Genomic DNA, 19,061 nt, shown 5'->3' on the forward strand with positions numbered 1-19,061 from the left:
AAAATATTGAGGCATCCCACCCTTCTCTATAAGAGCTGGAAGATGATATAGAGGCTGATCTCTTCAAGACCTCAGAAACTGCCCCATCTTCTTTCCTGAGTGGCAGGCTGATGACAAAGGTTAAGTCCTTGGGATCTAGATGGAGATGTGGTAAACCTGATAAAAGAGGAAAGAGAGTAAATATAAAAGTAGCTGAAAGAAACTGACTAGATTTATTAATAGCAGATTATACTCACATCAGGGAAATGAAAATCAAAGCCACAATGAGATACCAGTTCACACCTTTAGAGGGGCCATCATCAAAAAGAGAAGACAGTGCTGGTAAGGATGTGAAGAAAAAGAGAGCTCTTGTGCACTGTTAGTGGGAATGTAAATTGGTATAACCATTATGGAAAACAGTATGGAGTGTCCTCAGGAAATTAAAAATAGAACTAGCAGAATCTAGCAATTCCACTTTAGGGTATTTGTCCAAAGGAAATGAAATCACTATCTGGAAGAGATGTCTGCACCCCCATATTCCTTGAGCATTATTCACACTATCCAGGACATGGAAACAACCTAAGTGTTCATTGAAGGATGAATGGATAAAGAAATATTATTATATGTCTATATTGACATTGATACAGATATGTATATATTAGGTAGATATATTATTCAGCCAGACAAAAGAAGAAAATCCTGCCATTTGATATAACCCAAATGAACCTGGAGGGTATCATGCTATGTGAAGTAAGTCACAAAGAGAAAGACAAGTACCGTATGCTCTTACTTATATGTGGAATCTAAAAAAAGCCTAATTCATAGAATTAGAATATAGACTGGTGGTTGCTAAGGAGTGAGGAATGGCAGAAATGAGAATAATTTGATCAAAGTGTACAAACTTCCAGATGAGTAATTTTAATAAGTTCTCAGAAATTAACATACAGTGTGACTATAGCTAATAATATTATATTATATACTTGAATATTGTTAAAAGAAAGTAGATCTGAAAGCATTAGGCAACTTCTGGCCAACATAGAGGCATAGTAGATACACTTTGCCTCCTCACAATCAAAAGAAGGCCAATGACAAATTTAAAAACAAAAGATAATCAAAACTGAAAGAAAATCAAACTGTATGGAAGTCTGACAACCAAGGAGTCAAAGAAGAAACATTCATCCAGACTGGTAGAAGGGGTGGAGACAGGAAGCTGGGGTGGAGAGGACTCACAGCAAGGCAGCGGTTGGCAGACCAGAGCAGGCAGTCCCACATTTGTGTGGGGATAACCTGGGAGGAAGAACTGGGGAGTGATACAGACAGAACAACCTAGGGTTCCAATGCAGGGAAATAAAGTCCAAAACCTTTGGCTAAAAAAACCTGTGGGGGTTTAGGCAGAAGGAGAAACTCCTATCCTCACAGGAAAGTTTGTTAGAGAGACCCACAGGGTCCTAGAATGTACACGAAGCCACCCACCTGAAAATCAGCACTAAAAGAACCCAATTCGCTTGTGGGTAGTAGTGGAAGTGACTGAAAACTGGCAGAGAGCGGAGCAAGCAATACTGTTCCCTCTTAGACCCCTCCCCCACATATAGCACCACAACTCATCTACATAGATTGCCCCACCCTGGCAAATACCTAAGGCTCCACCCCTTACTATGTAAAGCATACAGAGACAAAAGAAGAAATGGCCCAAATGAAAGAACAGATCAAAGCTTCAGGAAAAATATAACTAAGTGATAAAGAGCTAGCCAACCTATCAGATGCACAGTTCAGAACACTGGTAATCAGGAGGCTCACAGAATTGGTTGAGTATGGTAAAAAAAAAATAGAGGAAAAAGTGAAGGCTATGAAAAGTAAAATAAAGAAAAATGTACAGGGAACCAACAGTGAAAGGAAGGAAACCTGGACTCAAATCAATGGTTTAGACCAGAAGAAAGAAATAAACACTCAACCAGAACAGAATGAAGAAACAAGAATTCAAAAAAATAAGGAGAGGCTTAGGAACCTCTGGGATGACTTTAAACTTTACAACATCTGAGTCATAGGGGTGCCAGAATGAGAAGAGGAAAAGGAAGAAATTGAAAACTTATTTGAACAAATAATGAAGGAGAACTTCCCTGATCTGGCAAAGGAAATAGACCTACAGGAAGTCCAGGAAGCTCAGAGACTCCCAAGGAAGCTGAACCCATGGGAGCACACACCAAGGCACATCATTATTACATCACCCAAGATTAAAGATAAGGAGAGAATCTTAAAAACAGCAAGAGAAAAGGAGACAGTTACCTACAAAGGAGTTCCCATAAGATGACTAGATGATTTCTTAAAAGAAACCTTACAGGCAAAAAGGGGCTGGAAAGAAATATTTAAAGTCATGAAAAGCAAGGGCCTATATCCAAGATTACTCTATCCAGTCTATCATTTAGCATGGGAGGGCAGATAAAGTGCTTCCCAGATAAGGTCAAATTAAAGGAGTTCATTATCACCAAGCCCTTACTATATGAAATGTTAAAGGGACTTATCCAAGAAAAATAAGAAGATCAAAAATATGAACTGTAAAATTACAACAATCTCACAACTATCAACAATTGAACCTAAAAAAAGCAAAAACAATGACAAACTAAGCAAACAACTAGAACAGGAACAGAATCACAGAAATGGAGATCATATGAAGGATTATCAGTGGGGAAGGGGAGGGTGGGAATGGGGGACAAGATACAGGGAATAAGTAGCATAAATGGTAGGTAGAAAATAGATTGGAGGAGGTAAAGAATAATATAGGAAATGTAGAAACCAAAGAACTTATATGTATAACCCATGGACATGAACTAAGGGAGGGTGGGAATGTGGGTGGGAGGGGGGTGTACAGGATGGGGGGAATAGAGGGGGAAAATGGGACAACTGTAACAGCACAATCAATAAAATATATTAAAAAAAGAAAGTAGATCTTAAAAGTTTTCACAACACACACACAAGATGTAATTTTGTGAGGGGCCAGAGGTGTTAACTAATCCTATTAGGCTAATTATTTGACAACTCACACAGCTTAAATTTACATATTATAAGTAAATAATAATAAAGCTGGGTAAAAATAACAGATTGGACTCTGCAGATAAAAAGATTAGTGAATTCGAAAAATAACTATAAAATCTATCTGAAATAAAACTCAAGGTGAAAAGGGTATGGAGGGGTGAGAGAAAAAAATGCTGCAGAACAACTTTGAGTGTCCTAATATCAATGTACTGGGAGTCCTTGAAGAAGATAGGATGGGGAGAGGGGAAGGAACAGAAAAACATTTGAAGACATTAAAAAAATAATTGTAGGCTCAGTAGATAAATGGATAATGTGTGACATATCCATACAATGAAATCTTACTCAGAGCAAAAAATCAATGAGCTATCAAGCCACGAAAAGACATTGAGAAATCTTAAATGCATATTACTAAATAAAAGAAGTCAATCTGAAAAGGCTACATACTCTATAACTGCAATTCATGATACTTTGGAAAAGGCAAAATTATGGGGATATTAAAGAAATCACAGTTCTTAAGAATTGCATGGGGAATTTTTAAGGCAGTAAAACTATTATTCTGTATGTTGCTGTAATGGTGGGTACATGTTATGATACATTTGTCAAAACCACAGAAGATATACCACCAAAACAGCCAACCCTAATGTAGCTTACAAATATTGGGTGGTGGTAATGATGTGTAAAGGCAGATCCATTCACTGGAACAAATGGATTGATTGCCCCGGAGCAGGGTGTTGATAGTGGGGAAGGCTCTGCTTGTGTGGAGAGGTCAAGTGTATGGAAACTCTGTATTTTATGTTCCATTTTGCTGTGTACCCAAAGCCATTCTAAAAAATAAATCTATTTAAAAAATAGTGGTATCCCTGGCCACATGGCTTAGTTGGTTGGAGTATCATTTTGTGTTCCAAAATATTGCAGGTTCGATTCATGGTCAGAGCACATGCCTCAGTTGCAGGTTCCATTCCCGGTTGGGTTGAAACTTTCTATTAATGAGCACTCATCTCCCGTATTTGTTCAGAGACCCTGAGAGGATGACACCAGAATAGGGTTAGATATACAACCCTATTCTGGGGTTAGATAGATTTACTTTGTAAATGCTCATGAAATAAAGATGAATATCACTGAAGAAGCTGAGATGATCCCCTGGACACTGATGAAGGTCTGACCTTTAGTGGAGGAGAGGGCCAGGAAGAAGACTGAGCAGCAAGATGGTCAGACTGCAGCACAGTTCTAAGAAAGTTTCAATCAGGCCAGTGAGGAATAATCAAGCCACAGTTGTACAATTAAGGAGTCTCCTGTCTCGAAGGAATGAGACAGTCTTCAGGGTCACAAAGTTTTCTAAGCTTTTCCAAGGCTATTCCTAACTTCTTGAAAATATCTGCTCATTATCCCAAAGGGAGGCAGATGAAGGAATGTGGTGGACATCTGCTTGAAATACTCCCCATGTTGGGAAAATAATTCAACATGAATGCTTTAATGGTGTTGAAGCCATAGGCATCTCTTCATGGAGAAATCCAGCCTCTGTCCTAACACAGATAAGTTGCCAGCAGTGGCAGTTTGGCCTTGTATCTGGAGTATATACTGATTCATTCATTGAATCATGGATCAATGATTCATGGATATTGATTCATGGATCAATAGTTCAAGATTTCACTTAACCCAACAGATAAATTTGCAAACACTTTCGTGGAAGTAAAATGTAGTGCTGGCGAGGAAAATAAAAGGAGTTCTTGAGAAAAATGTCGATTTGGTTTATGAAATGTGATAATAAACAATATGTTGTTGCTTTGAATATCCTCACAGATTAGATCTGTACAAGATGTTCTCCTTTTTCTTGTCTGTTGGCATGTGCTAAAACAGCACATTTTTTTTCAAATTACCTTGTAATGCAATGACCTATCAGAGGAAAACTCATCCCTTACCTCTGCAACTCTCACTAGTCATTTCCTCCAGGTACCTTGACCCTGTTTTCAGTACTGTTTATCTTCATCTGTTTTCCTTGGTCTCTTTCCTCTTGTCCCTTCTTTATCAGCTCTTTCAGTGTTACCATCGCTACCATACTGCAGCAAAATTGTCTGACGATTTTTCTGTGCCTAACCTTCCATGGGTGACTTAATGGCTGGACACTAAGACTTTTCCTGTTTTATTAATCTTTATTTACATTTCTTCTTCAACCATCAGTTCTTCAACTAACAACAACGCTAAATCAAGTCCTTATAAAAAGGAGATTTATGATTGTTCTTGTATCTGAATTCTTCCGAACAACTCAGGAAAATAGATTTCTGTCTCCTCACTGAGACTGGGCTCTCCAATTCCCCTTCACTTTATCCTTTCTCATGCACCTTGGGTTTACTGTCACATTTTGTCCCTGAAAATCTTTTGGCCTTTATTCAAGCTCTCATCTTTTTTTTATTTTCAACTACAGTTTATATTCAGTATTCTTTTGTATTAATTTCAGGTGTACAACATAGTGGCTAGATACTCATATGTTTCACAAAGTGATCCCTCAATATTTCCAGTAGTCACCTGGCCCCATATATAATTATTACAATATTATTGACATATTTGCTATGCGGTACTTTACATCCCCATGACTGTTCTGTAATGACCAATTGGTACTTCTCAATCCCTTCACGAGTCTCCCCATCCCTTCATCCCCTGGCAACCATCATTCTTCAACTTCTAATCTTTTAACGCAAAGCTCCAGTGTGTGAACTCATTCAGCATTTGTGTTTTTTGTTCTGCTCACACTTCATAATTTATTTCTGTCTCAGGCATTTGCCTAATAGTATGAAATTACTCACCAGCATATCACCAATTAACATCTTCTGGCCTTCTTTTATTTTGCCCCTAACAATTTAGTGAACATCTACTGTGTTCAAGGGACTATAGTAGGAAGTGTGAAGGGAAGATAAGACAATGAACACACATATTTGCTTCAAAAAAGAAAGGTTAGGCTACTTACTGAGTGCTGAGTAGAAAATGAGCAGGAAAATGTAACTGGCTGTAAAAAGCAAAAGGTAAAAGAAATAAGAATTGCATATGGAATAGTGAAAGAGATAAATGTTAAATACAGTAAATGAAGAATGTTACAGTATAGTGACAGAATTTCCTCACTTTACCACTTAATACTTCTGTGACTTTGGTCAAATTATTTACCTCCTTAAATTTGTTTTCTATAAAGTGGGAATCAACCAATTCAAAAGGTTGGCTTGAGGTTTTAAAAAAATTCATATAAAGGAGTAAAAATAGCCTCTTCAACAAATGGTGTTGGGAGAACTGGACAGCTACGTGCAAAAAATAAAACTCGAGCACCAACTTACACCATACACCAAAATAAATTCAAGGTGGATAAAAGACTTAAATATAAGCTATTGATACCATTAAAGTCCTAGAGGAGAACATTGGCAGGAAAATCTCAGATATTTCACACAGCAACATTTTTACTGATATGTCCCCTAGAGCAAAGAATATAAGGGAAAGAATTAACAAATGGGATCTCATCAAAATAAAAAGCTTCTGCACAGAGAAAGAAAACAGTATTAAAATAAAAATAGAACCATATGTATGAAAAAACATATTTTCTAATGATACCTCAGACAAGGGTTTAATCTCCAAAATATACAAAGAACTTACATGACTCCACTCTAAGAAGACAAGCAACACAATTAAAAAATGCACAAAGGACTTGAACAAACATTTCTCCAAGGAGGAGATACAGAAGATCCAGAGACACATGAAAAAGTGCTCAATATCACTAGCTATCAAAGAGATGCAAATTAAAACCACAATGAGATACCACTTTACACCGGTCAGAATGGCTATCATAAACAAAGCAACAAACAACGAGTGTTGGAGAGGTTGTGGGGAAAAGGGGACCTTAGTTCACTGATGGTGGGATTGCAGGCTGGTACAACCATTATGAAAAATAGTATGGAATTTTCTAAGAAAACTAAAAATGAATCTGCCTTTTGACCCAGCAATTCCACTGCTGGGATTATATCCTAAGAACCCTGAAACACCAGTCCAAAAGACCCTATGCACCCCAATGTTCATAGCAGCACAATTTACAATAGCCAAGAGTTGGAAGCAACCTAGGTGCCCATCAGTAAATCAATGGATCCAAAAACTATTGTACATTTACACAATGGAATTCTATGCAGTAGAAAGAAAGAAGGAGCTCCTACTTCTTGCAACAGCATTGATGGAACTGGAAAGCATGTTGAGTGAAATAAGCCAGGTGGTGAAAGACAAATATTATATGATCTCACCTTTAATAGGAAGCTAAACAACAAAACAAACAAGCAAGCAAAATGTAACCAAAGACACTGAAATAGAGAACAGGGGGACAGTGACCAGAGTGGAGAAGGGAGGGAATTCCAGGGGGAAAGGAGAAGGCTTTGCAGGAACTAGTATAAAGGACACATGGACAACAACTAATGGGGTGGAAATAGGAGGGAGGTGGGGAGCACTGGGGGGGGGTGGGCTGGAATGGGAGTAAAAAACAGAAAACTGTTCTTGAACAACAATTAAATTAAAAAAATACACACACACACGCAAGCTAAAGTGGCAGAGATGTGCCTAGAGGAAGTTTACATGGATAAAAATTCATACAAAGAATTTAGTTCATTGCCTAGCACTTAGTAAAGCCTCAATAAATGTCCATTATCTTTATTATCAAATTGGCTACAGAAGATATAGGTAAGTAATGCTGTGAGAGATAACAGCAGGGAAACGATTAAAATTTAATTGGTCAAATATTCCTAAAACAAAGGAATATTTGAAATAGGTGGGTTTTTTTGGGTGCTACAGCGTTTCTGCTGATATGATTTTGTCTGCAGTGCCTACTGTTCACTGCATTCTTTATGGACTTTATTGTATATATTTTTGAAACCTGTGATAGGGACTGCCAGTTGCTCTTAATATTCATTTCCCCCTCCTTCTGTAGTAGCTTCATCGTGATTTTCAGCTGGTCACTCTGAAGCCCATTTAAGAGACTATTTCCTGGACTCTTGCAACTTACATGTGACCATATAACTAAGTTCTGGCCGAAGAGATGTAAACAGATGTGATGTACAGAGTTTTGAAGAATTCCCTTTCTCCATCTTGTTGCCTGGAAGGTAAATACAGGAGCTGGAGCTCTAGCAACCATTCTGGTTCATAAACCAGCCTGCTAAAGATTCTAAGGCAGCATCAGTGAGGTACAAGAAGCCTGGGTCCCTGATGACCAAGGAGCTGTCATTTCTTCAAAGGCTGCCAATATTTAGAGTCCTTTTATGAAATATATAAACTTCCACATTACTCAAGACATTATTTTTGTTGCTACCTTCACATGCAGGTGTGCCTAATTCTGACAGACTACTTTTTAATTACCTTTCTTTCATAATTGACTTTAATTTTCTCTATTTTACTTTAATTTTATCCAACATTTTCCCAAATTTATTCACAAAAGGCAGCAGGTACTCCAACAGAGTTGAATTACCATTTTTATTTTCAAAACATTTTCTACTAATTAGTATGATAATATTCTATTAATTTGGTAGCACAACCTTCTTTTTATATTTATCTTAGAGGGGAAGGAAGAGAGAGGAGAGAAACATCAAATGTTGCCTTGTCACCTGATGCGACGAACCATGTCTGTTTAGAGGCCGCACTCAATCCACTGAGCTACACCACCCAGGGCAACAACCTTCTCAATCTCTTCATTATTGTGATAGTAACAGACAAACAATAGTTTTGCTAGATGAGAAGGTAGAAAAGTGGATGATTAATCATACATTGGAGAGAATTGTGAAAAAACAATATTATTATTTAAAGGAGGTTAAAAATATTACTTTCCCTAAGAATAACTTGAAAAGGGGCCATTTATTTTAGTGTGAAAATGAAAGGGACTTCATCATGAGAGGTAAAAAATTTGAAAAAGTGCTTTTTGTTTCACAATGCTGGAAGACTGCCTCCTTTAGAAGCAATTGTAGTGTGCAAGTGAGAGTCCAACACAGATGAAGCACAGTACCAAACCATAGAAATGATCCCTGAAAGTGTTGTCTTGGATGGAGCATAGCAATCAAGATGTAATAAGCATGGGTCATGAAGTCATGAGGCTGAATTTGGAAGGTGAACAACACGGACCTGTAACCATGGAAACACAATGGAATAACTATAATTTTAAACTTCTGATCAGTTTTTGTTCAGTATTAAGTGCCATTTGGAAAAGAAGGAAAATGGAGTGCTGAGAATGCCCATACACTTAACAAACCTTTTTGAAGTCAAATGAGCAGAGAGCTATTAAATGTTTGCCATGACTAAAGGCAGGCTCACATTCCAACACTTGTCTAATGAGACACCAGAATAGGTCCTCACAGAGGAAGTGACAAGACTAGCAAAGTTTTCATTCATTCTTTGGTTGGTATAAAAGAGAGAAAATCAAAGTTACTAAATACACGTGACGAGGTTGATTGATATAAATAAAATAATGTAGACACTTACAGACCATTTAGTCTATTTCACTGTGTATTATGCTGAGAGAAGAGGGCCAAAATGTTACTAAATTCCAACTTATTTTCACTCCATTTCATTAGCAGCCACTTTCTAGCATCTTCTATATGCTTAAGACTATAGTGAGTAATGGCAACCTGCCCAAGACTCAGTTCTGAAGGGGAAAAGTTGTAGTCAGGAGGCATGCGAAGATGGCCTTTGGAAAGTACGATGCATTTCCTACACGTCTGGGTACTCACACTGGACACTCTGCACAAGAAAAGGCTCTCAGACTCTTATTCGTAATATAGTTATTGTTTCACACACAACTGGGTTAAATTTGAATCTGTAGTGACCAAGCACCTAAACAGATTAGAAGCAAAACCTAAGAAGAAAGAGGCAGAGACACTAACAACCGGCATGTGAACTCTGCTGAGGATGACAAGCGTGACACCTGAGTGCATGAGTGTGAATGACAACAACAAAAGAGACTGAAAGACTTTTTGAAACAGATGTCGAAAACATTGAGGATAGTTAATCGCAGTTATTGACTTTAAGAATTTATGACCTACTTAACTCATCAGTCAAGAAAGTATATTATATACTAGAGAACAATAATTGATGATGGTTGACATTTACTGAGTTGTTATATGTTAGACACTGGCTAGGCATTTGAATATGTTTGTCTCACTTAATTCTTGATACAACATATGTTATAAATATTATTATTGCCCTTATTTTACAGACTTGGGAAGTCTTGGGTATTTTAATTCATTTTGCTATGTGTCGTAAACTTTGGAGGCTGGGGGCTGAAATGTGATTCAAACTCTGGTCTCTAAGATGAAGCCCAAGTTTCTTCAGTTTCTTTATAGCTCCCTTCACTATTCTAAACTGCATCTCAAAAGAGAACTATTGTTATAAACCCAGTGTCTTTTTATATAGAAGGAAAGTGAGCTAATAAGGTTATATTTGTAACAGCTAGCTTTATTGAAAGTTTAGCACATGCCGAGGGCTAAAATTATTTCATTTACTAGCACAGATATGGCAGGGGAACACTATTAGTATCCTCGTTCAATTGCCAAATAAACTAATTTCCTTTTTCCACAGTGACATGACTTTTAAATATTGGACTGGAGCTGGGATTTAAAACAGATATTCCTGTTTCTAGAGCTCAGTGTACCTGGTGGGGTGGAGGAATGTGGGCTCTCTCCCTCACCCGCAGTCCGACTTCACCTCGGTTTCTCCTAGACTTCTCCAGCACCCTCATAGATTCTTTTACACACTCATTTCCCATATTACAAACCTTGAAAATTTAAGCCCATCTTTGACGCCTGATTCTCAGAGAACTAGACTGACATAGTTATTGGCGTTTGCTAAAAAGTTTGAAAAAGGAAGACTCATTGGTAGATGGCAGATGTTATTTCGAATTACTTTAGAATAATCCCATGTCTTTCTTGTTTAGTGAGGAAAGTATACCTACTGGTTGTTGCCTCCCCAAGACAGTTATTTGGTTTGGTTCTTCTTAAGTTCTGGCCAGGTTTACTACTTGTCCTAGTGTTCGAGGTGTTTTGGTGTTTTTCTGTTTTCATGTTTATTATAGCAGGTGATTGTGATCCTGCTAGCTTAGTTCTATTTTAATTCACTGTGAATTCGAATTAAAGTTAAGCAAATGTGTAACTTTAACATAAATGCACATTGCTTAGAAAATGTTAAGTATTCCTTATGAAAAAGATGTTTCATTTTTGTGGGACTATGTAGTCTTTAAATAAGTATAGAGCTAATGGTCTTTGAGTCTATGTGTCTCCAAGTATGTGAAGGAAATCTATTTTTTCTATAGATGGAAGGCCTATGATTTTAACTTGGGTGGTAAATGCAGATGGTCTCTGACTACTGTCAAGCATTTTATATTCAAGAATATAGAAGCATAAAAGCAAATGTATTTATAGCATAAAAGATTTAGGTATCTATTTCTTGGTTGGGACAATTCAAAAATCAGAAAATATAAACAACCCATGATGATTTAATCACAATTGATAAAAGTAGCTATATTAGTTTCTATTTCTGCTTTAATAAATTACCATTACTTTAGTGGTTGAAAACAACACATATTTATTATCTTAGAGTTCTGGAGGTCAGTGGCTGCCATGGGTCTGCAGGGCCGTGCTCCTTCTGAAGCTCCAGGGAGGACCCATTCCTTGCCTCCAAAAGCTTTTCAGAGGCTGTCTGCATTTTTTTCTTGGCTCATGGCTCCTACCTCCATCTTCAGGACCAACAGTGCAGTGTCTTCAAACATGTGTCCCTATCTCCTTTGCTTTGGTTACCACATTTTCTCTGCCTCTGTTGTCACATTGCTTTGTTTGACATCTACAGCTTCTCTCTTACAAGGACCTTTGTATTATTGGGGCCACTAAGATAATCCAGGATAATCTCCCCTTCCCAAGGTGTTTAACTCAATCATATCTGCAATGTCTCTTGGACCATGTAAGGTAACATGTTCATGGGTGTTGGGGATTAGAACAAGAACACTTTGGGGGTATCATCCTGCCTACCACAGTAGTTTTAATAGTAATAACAGAAGTAAGTTAAAACAATGAACATTTAAAAAACATAGAGGCATTCCATCTTTGTCTGGTGGGAATATAAATGGTTAAATTCTATAGACATTTTGGCACTATGAACTAAAGGACTTCAAAATAGCTATATCTTTCTGGTCCCCCAAATGTATATACATAACATTGTTTATCAGAAAGAATTTAATTACAATAAATGGAAACAACCTAGTGCATCATGGGAGAATTAGTTAAATACATTTTGATATACCCATAATAATGTACCAACAGTATTTCTAATAAAATAACTTTGGAGGATATTAAAAAATATTAAAAAGTCCTCATGGTATTTTTCAAAAGTGAAAAAAGGTTACACTCTACATACCACATGACCCCAGTATTTCAAATTTACATGTTAAAATATTTACATGTGAGCATATATAAAAGTCAAGTGGATGTATAGCAAAATTCTTACTCTTCACATTTCACTAGTAGAGTTTGAATAATTTTAACTCAAATGATATTCTCTATATTTTCCAGTTTCTAAGTTGAATATGTATTATTGTAATAATAAAAAGAGTAAATATGTTTTTAGAAATTTCAGTGATTTTAATCCCCTGGGATAAAGATATTTCGGAAGTAAGCTTTACATAGGTGAGCATGCTAATCAGAGCTGCTAAGATGATAAAGCAGGGACAGATGGGTGAACAAACTATAGCATTTTAATTGCGAGCATCCAAATACTTTTCAGGCCTCTGTTGTTGCTCAGAAACACCTCAGACTTCTTTTTCTTACTTTATTTTGTTATTATTATTATTACTATTATTTATTAACTCCTAAAGCTTTTGACTTACGTAAAATTTAGAAATTTATTTTTCCTGTATGCCTGCTCAATTAAACTTCTTTCAAAATGTGTTAATATTGTTATTCATAATATTGCTGTCAGATTTTAACTTGTAGAATTACCATATTCCAAGAGCACATTGTTTAAAAATAAAACTGTGCAATTATACAGACATAGAAGAAGATTTAGGTGGCAAGTTCTTGCGTTGTCCCAGCAATTTTATTACATAAGGAAATGAATGCTCAATTAGCCAGAAACCTTGGCGAGTAATCAGAACAACTTATTCCTCAATTATACCAGTTAATAAATATTTGTGCATTTAATACTTTTTTTTGTGCCAAGAGCTTAGAGTAAAGTATATATACTTTAAGTATATAATACTCTCTCTTTTTTTTACAGTACTCCATATAACCTATTTTTAGTAACTGGGAGACATTCAAGACCTTGTCTTAAATTGTTCAGTTATTCTACAGGTAATCAGCAGAAGTTTAACAACAGGCTTGCAAAGTACCCTGGAAGTGCAATGCACAGTGCCATTTGACCTCTCATAGAGACCCAGAGCATGTTAGAGCTGTGGCCATCTCAGAAGTGATTTTCTGTGCAGTGCAAGCATTGCTTCTGTGGTAACCCTGACACTGCTCAGGATTCAGCCCCAAGAAATAGGCGCACCAAAGGACCAATTTGCTGCAGAATTAACTGAGAGTATCATTTCATTGATCGTTTTAACCTTCTGGTGACTTTTCAGCATTTCATGTTTGTAGATCTAAGAAGGATGAATCATTAGTATCATGGTAATGATAGAATAGTATTTACCAGAGGCCATCCAGAGTCTTGTGCCACAACTTCTGTGTCCTTAGGGAAGTCACTTAGCCCTTTGGGTTTTGATTTTCTCATCACTGGGCAGGAGAGGGTGGTTGAGACTTCAAATGTCTAAGTGACTTCTCTAATGTCTTAGAGAGAAGAGCTCTGAAATTTCTTCTGGGTCCTCTTTTGACAATTTAAGAAATATCCAAAAGAGAAATGTCAGCACTAGAAAGAAAGCAGGTAAATGTCTCATAGGAGGATTTGGGGAAATTTACCTGAGAAAATAGAAAAATATAAGGGAAACCTATTTAAAAATATATGCAGAGTCCTGGCCACATGTCTTGGTTGGTTGGAGTATTGTCCCATACACCAAAGTGTTGAGGGTTTGATCCCTGGTCAGGGTATGTACAGGAAACAACTGATGGATGTTTCTCTCTTACATCATGTTTCTCCCTCTCTCCTTTTCTCTCTGTCTCTAATATATATATATATATATATATATATATATATATATATATATATATATATATCCCTCAGAGCTGCTATCTGGTGAGCTAGGTTAAATGGATCTGGAGAACATAAGCAAATCCCAGATAGAGGGTGCTACACAGAGGACAGATGGTATAGGTGCTTTGAAATTAAGGGGAAGAAGATAAGACACAATAACAGTGGAACAGGCTGCCATATACAAGGCAGAATCACAGGACACGGCTAATAGCAGGAATACAGAGGATCTGCTACATCATGAAAAATATCTATGGATGGAGTAAGAGACTGGGCTTTAAGACTGTTCTAGTTTATTGAGTCTATTTTTCAAAACTTAAAAAAAAATCTTTTATTTATTTATCTTTAGAGGAGAAGGGAAGGAGAGAGGGAGAGAAATATCAATGTATGGTTACCTCTCGTGAGTCCCCTCCTGGGAACTGGCCTACAACCCAGGCATGTGCCCTGACTGGGAATCGAACCGAGATCGTGTGGTTCGCAGGCCCGTCCTCAATCCACTGAGCTACACCAGCCAGGGCTTGAGTCTATTTTTTCATGATAAGAATAGTATTATTTTATAAATGAAGATAAACAGATTTAGTTAACATTTATTTCATTTTATTTTTATTTTAAAAGCATAAACACCTTGGAGAATGGAATCAGATGATCTTGTTTTAGTAAAGGTTTTGATTCCCCCTCCTAAGTCACTCAAAGTGTTTGTTTCCTCATCCATTAATACCTAATAGCTATCTAATTCTTGACGTTTCTGTGAGGTCAAGTCAGAAAATACACATATATGAAACTTTCATGTGAAACCCCCTTGTGTTGCCAAAAGTGCTAGACAATCATTTCCTTCCTGTTATTAGTACTCTTTTTAAAACCTCTTTTACTGATCATATAACAGGACCTTTCTCCATTCTCAAAACTATTCTGAAAGGATTATCCACCCTTATCTTACCATTTAAAACGGAAACAAACTGCAGGTTAAATTGCTAGTCATATCTAAACCCAGAATAGGACACAGATTTTCTTCTCAGCATAAAAATGAAGATGCTCTTTTCAGGTAAAAAGTCATTTCTATGAGCTTCTTCATTTCAATTTACTGTGCTAGAAATTGATGTCCAAGGTTATTGATGTCTGATGTGCAATTTGATCCGCACATGGGTGAAAGATGAAAAATGACGGAGAGAAGTAATGGGGCTGAAACTAAAGTGTAATTCATGGGGAAGAGGGGAGAAGGTATTTGTAAATTGCACCAGATGGGCTGGCTTCTAAGTAATTCTGACTGAGTCCAACTACTTGACGAGCAATTATGGAATAGAGGATCACTGAATTTGACATAGATTTTATAAGACTTTAAGACGTCTCTCTATATGTCTTTTGGAAAGGTCATATTTTCAATTTCCTCAGAGGGTGAAGGAAAAATTGCCTTTCATTAACTTCAGACATTTTTCTCTTTAGTATTTGTGAAGGACTGAAAGTTCGAGGATGAAAGTAAAAGACACATTCTATATTTCCTAGATGTTGTAAGTAGAAAAAATAGAAGGCAAGAAGAACAGATAAGTCCCCCTCAAAATGATGTAAGTCCTGCCAAAAGCAGTAAAAAATTTTTTGAAGTTACCTGAGCTGCCAAGAATATTTACCATTTGAAAAATTCAATCATCATTCTTACAAAACTAAAGAAAACCACAAGGTGTTGAGCACTCAACTGACCAGAGATGTTGGGTTGCTCAGAGAAATCTTGACATGTTGTCCCTGAGCTGAGCAAATATGCACAAATATAGGGAATGGCTCCGTTTATCACACTACAGTGATCCTTGATGGAAATTTCAAAAGATTGTCAGAGCACTTATGTTTTTAACTAAGTGTTAATATGAAAGGTAAATAGGGTGGTAATTGAAAAGGAAACATGTTAGTCACAAAGGAGAAATATCCAAAGGAGAGAGTGATTGCCGTGGGTGATATTTTTAATGCAGAAATTTCAAAAGTTGATCTGTTTATGTAATAATCATGATCACAATAAATGATTTTTACTTAATGGGAAATTGCCTAAACAAGGAATATCAAAGAGATTTTTGGAAGAAAATGAAATATTTAGCAAGTTTTGTTACTGTGTTATCATTTGGCAGTTAAAAATGCCTGAGTACAAACCAGGAAAATAGACCTACAGGGCACATTTACCTGCAAGCAAACACTCACATGAACAGAAGGAAAGAAAGGATCACTGGGGAAAAGACTGCATTTTTATGGGGTCACTTTTTTCTCTCTATATAACTTACAGGCCACCAAGCAACATTTCTATTTCTCTTAACTTTCTCTCGTTAACCCTGGCAAGCTCCTGAAAACTTCTGGAGAAGGTATCTGAGCTCCAATCTGACCAAGAGAGTGGAGAACATTTCAGTCTATTTCTCATCCGGTGATACTCCTTACATCCAGTGTTAACGTTCTGATTTGTCTAAAAACATATCCCAGCTATATACCAACATGTTTACACTATTGTCCAGCTGGAAAGAACCTTTAATTTCAGAGGTAGGACAACAATTTGGCTGTAACCACAGATGTGGAGATTATGTTGCTAACCTGTGACAAACCAAAAAGAACTCAGGCCCTGGGTCTGTGAGGAAGGTCATACCTTCCAATTTTCTCTTCTTTTCTCTCTTCCAACTAAAATTTGTGCTTGTAAAAACTCAGTACATATATTGGTTACATCAATACTTATACTTTCTTAAGGTATGCTGAGCTATATAATAGAGGCATTAATAAATAAGAGTAAGCAGTAATATAAATTTTATGACAGAAATAATAGTTAGAAACTATTTTCAATGATTTATTATTTTATTTTGATCAGTGGACTTATTTATGCTCAGGACATCTAACAATGAGTTTGTACAGTCTGTTATGAGAAAGGAAACAAATTAACGACTAGCTGATTCAGATGCAAATGAAGGCCCACAGGTGGGTCAAACTTTACTTTTTACATCAAGTTGTCTTTCTGTACATACAAAGCCTGACTTTCATGGGAATACCTTCTTTCTCCAGTCTCCTGCCCTCCTCTTCCTCCATGCTGTCCTCTGTCTTCTTTAGCCTCTGTCACCCCTACAAGCTCCACCTTTTTTCTGGATGCAAGTTTCAATGGCTCTGAGGTAAGGGTGAGTGACAGTTCCCATGGCCAGATGGTGATAGGTTCTCCCCACCCCTCTGATGACTAATAGATATATGAAAAGATGCTCAGTGTCACTAATCAACAGAGAATGCAAATTAAAACCACAGTGAGATATTCCTTCACACCTGTCACAATGGCTATTGTCAATAAATCAGCAGACAAGTGCTGGCAAGGACGTGAAGGAAAGGGAATGCTTTTGCACTTTTGGTAGGAGTGCAGACTGGTGCAGCCAGTGTGGAAAGCAGTGTGGAGATACTTCAAAAAATTTAAAAATGGATCTGCCTTTTGACCCAGCAATCCCACTTCTGGGAATATATCTGAAGAAACTCAAAACACTAATTCAAAAGATCATAAACATCCTTATGTTCATTGCAGCATTATTTACAATCTCCAAGATATGGAAGCAGCCCAAGTGCCTATCAGTAGATGAGAGGATAAAACAACTATGGCACATTAACACAATGGAATACTACTTGGCTGTAAAAGAGAAGAAAATTTTACCTTTTGAGATGGCATGGATGGACCTGGAGAACATTATGCTAAGAAAAATAAGCCAGTCAGACAAAGACAAACACCATGTGATTTCACTTATATGTGGAATCTAAGGAACACACTGAACTAAAAAGCAAGACAGAGACAGACTTACAGATAGAGAGCAGGATGACAGCTATGTAGGGGGCGGGTAGGAGGTAGAGGGATCAAGTGAAAAGGAAAAAGGACTCATGGACATAAGCAATAGTGAGGTGATTGTAGTGGAGAGAAGCTACAAGGGACTTGAATAGTAATAGAAAAATACAATAAAAAAGCAAGAGACTTCTTTTTCCCAGTTTCTTCTGAATGAACCATCTATGGTACATATTCAAATGTCTCATGGTGATGTTATTAAACAGAGCAAAGTCTGCTTTACCAAAAGCCCCTTCCCATCACAGAGGGAGATAGAGCAAATTGTGTAATCATGCATCGTCCTGCTATCCCCTTACCCCAATGCATATTTGATAAATGCCTACTTCAAGGGACTTTGTGATGCCATCCTAATATTTGTTCTTGAATTATTTAGGTAAATCATAGAGCCTTGTATTCAAGTTGATGTCATCTTGAAAATAAACTTTTGTAATTTCCTTTAGTTTCTGAAGGATGGAGAAGCTGAGTCTACATGATATTAAAATGGCTTGTCAGTTGGTTAAAAACCAGTCTGTCTTGTCCCTTATTACAATGGCAAAAGTCTTAATATTATAAAATTTGTCTTTTGGTTTTATTTTCACTGCTTACAATCTCTCATTTTTCTGTTGCTTCTTGAAAATAACCAAGAAAGCATTACTTCTCACTATTTCACTGAACTTTTTTAAAGAGCAAATGTGATAATGTATGAGAAAGTGCTTTGAAAGTGCAAAAAAGAATTATGTAATTGTTGAGTAGCATGTTCTTAAAATAAGCATTCTGATGATTTGTTCCCCTATTGTAGGTTGAGTGCCAGGGGCTACTGGTAATGCAGCCAGTATTTAATATCCCCTTTTTCATTTCGAACAGAACTTTGATTCAGTTGAGATAGCAATGTTGCCAACTTAAAAAAAAAATCACATTCTCCAGGTCCCTTTCAGAGGAAAGCAGCCACATGTTACAGTTTTGGTCACCGAGGTACAGGTAGAAGTTACTTGTTAGGATCTTTGGGAAATCTTTTTTTTTTTTTTTAATTTTATTTAGTTATTTTTCATGTACAGTTTTTTGTCTATTTTTCCCA

The sequence above is a fragment of the Artibeus jamaicensis genome, unplaced genomic scaffold, assembly GCF_021234435.1.
Source record: "Artibeus jamaicensis isolate MK-2021 breed Jamaican fruit bat unplaced genomic scaffold, CSHL_Jam_final contig_540, whole genome shotgun sequence".
NCBI classification, from domain to species: Eukaryota; Metazoa; Chordata; class Mammalia; order Chiroptera; family Phyllostomidae; genus Artibeus; species Artibeus jamaicensis.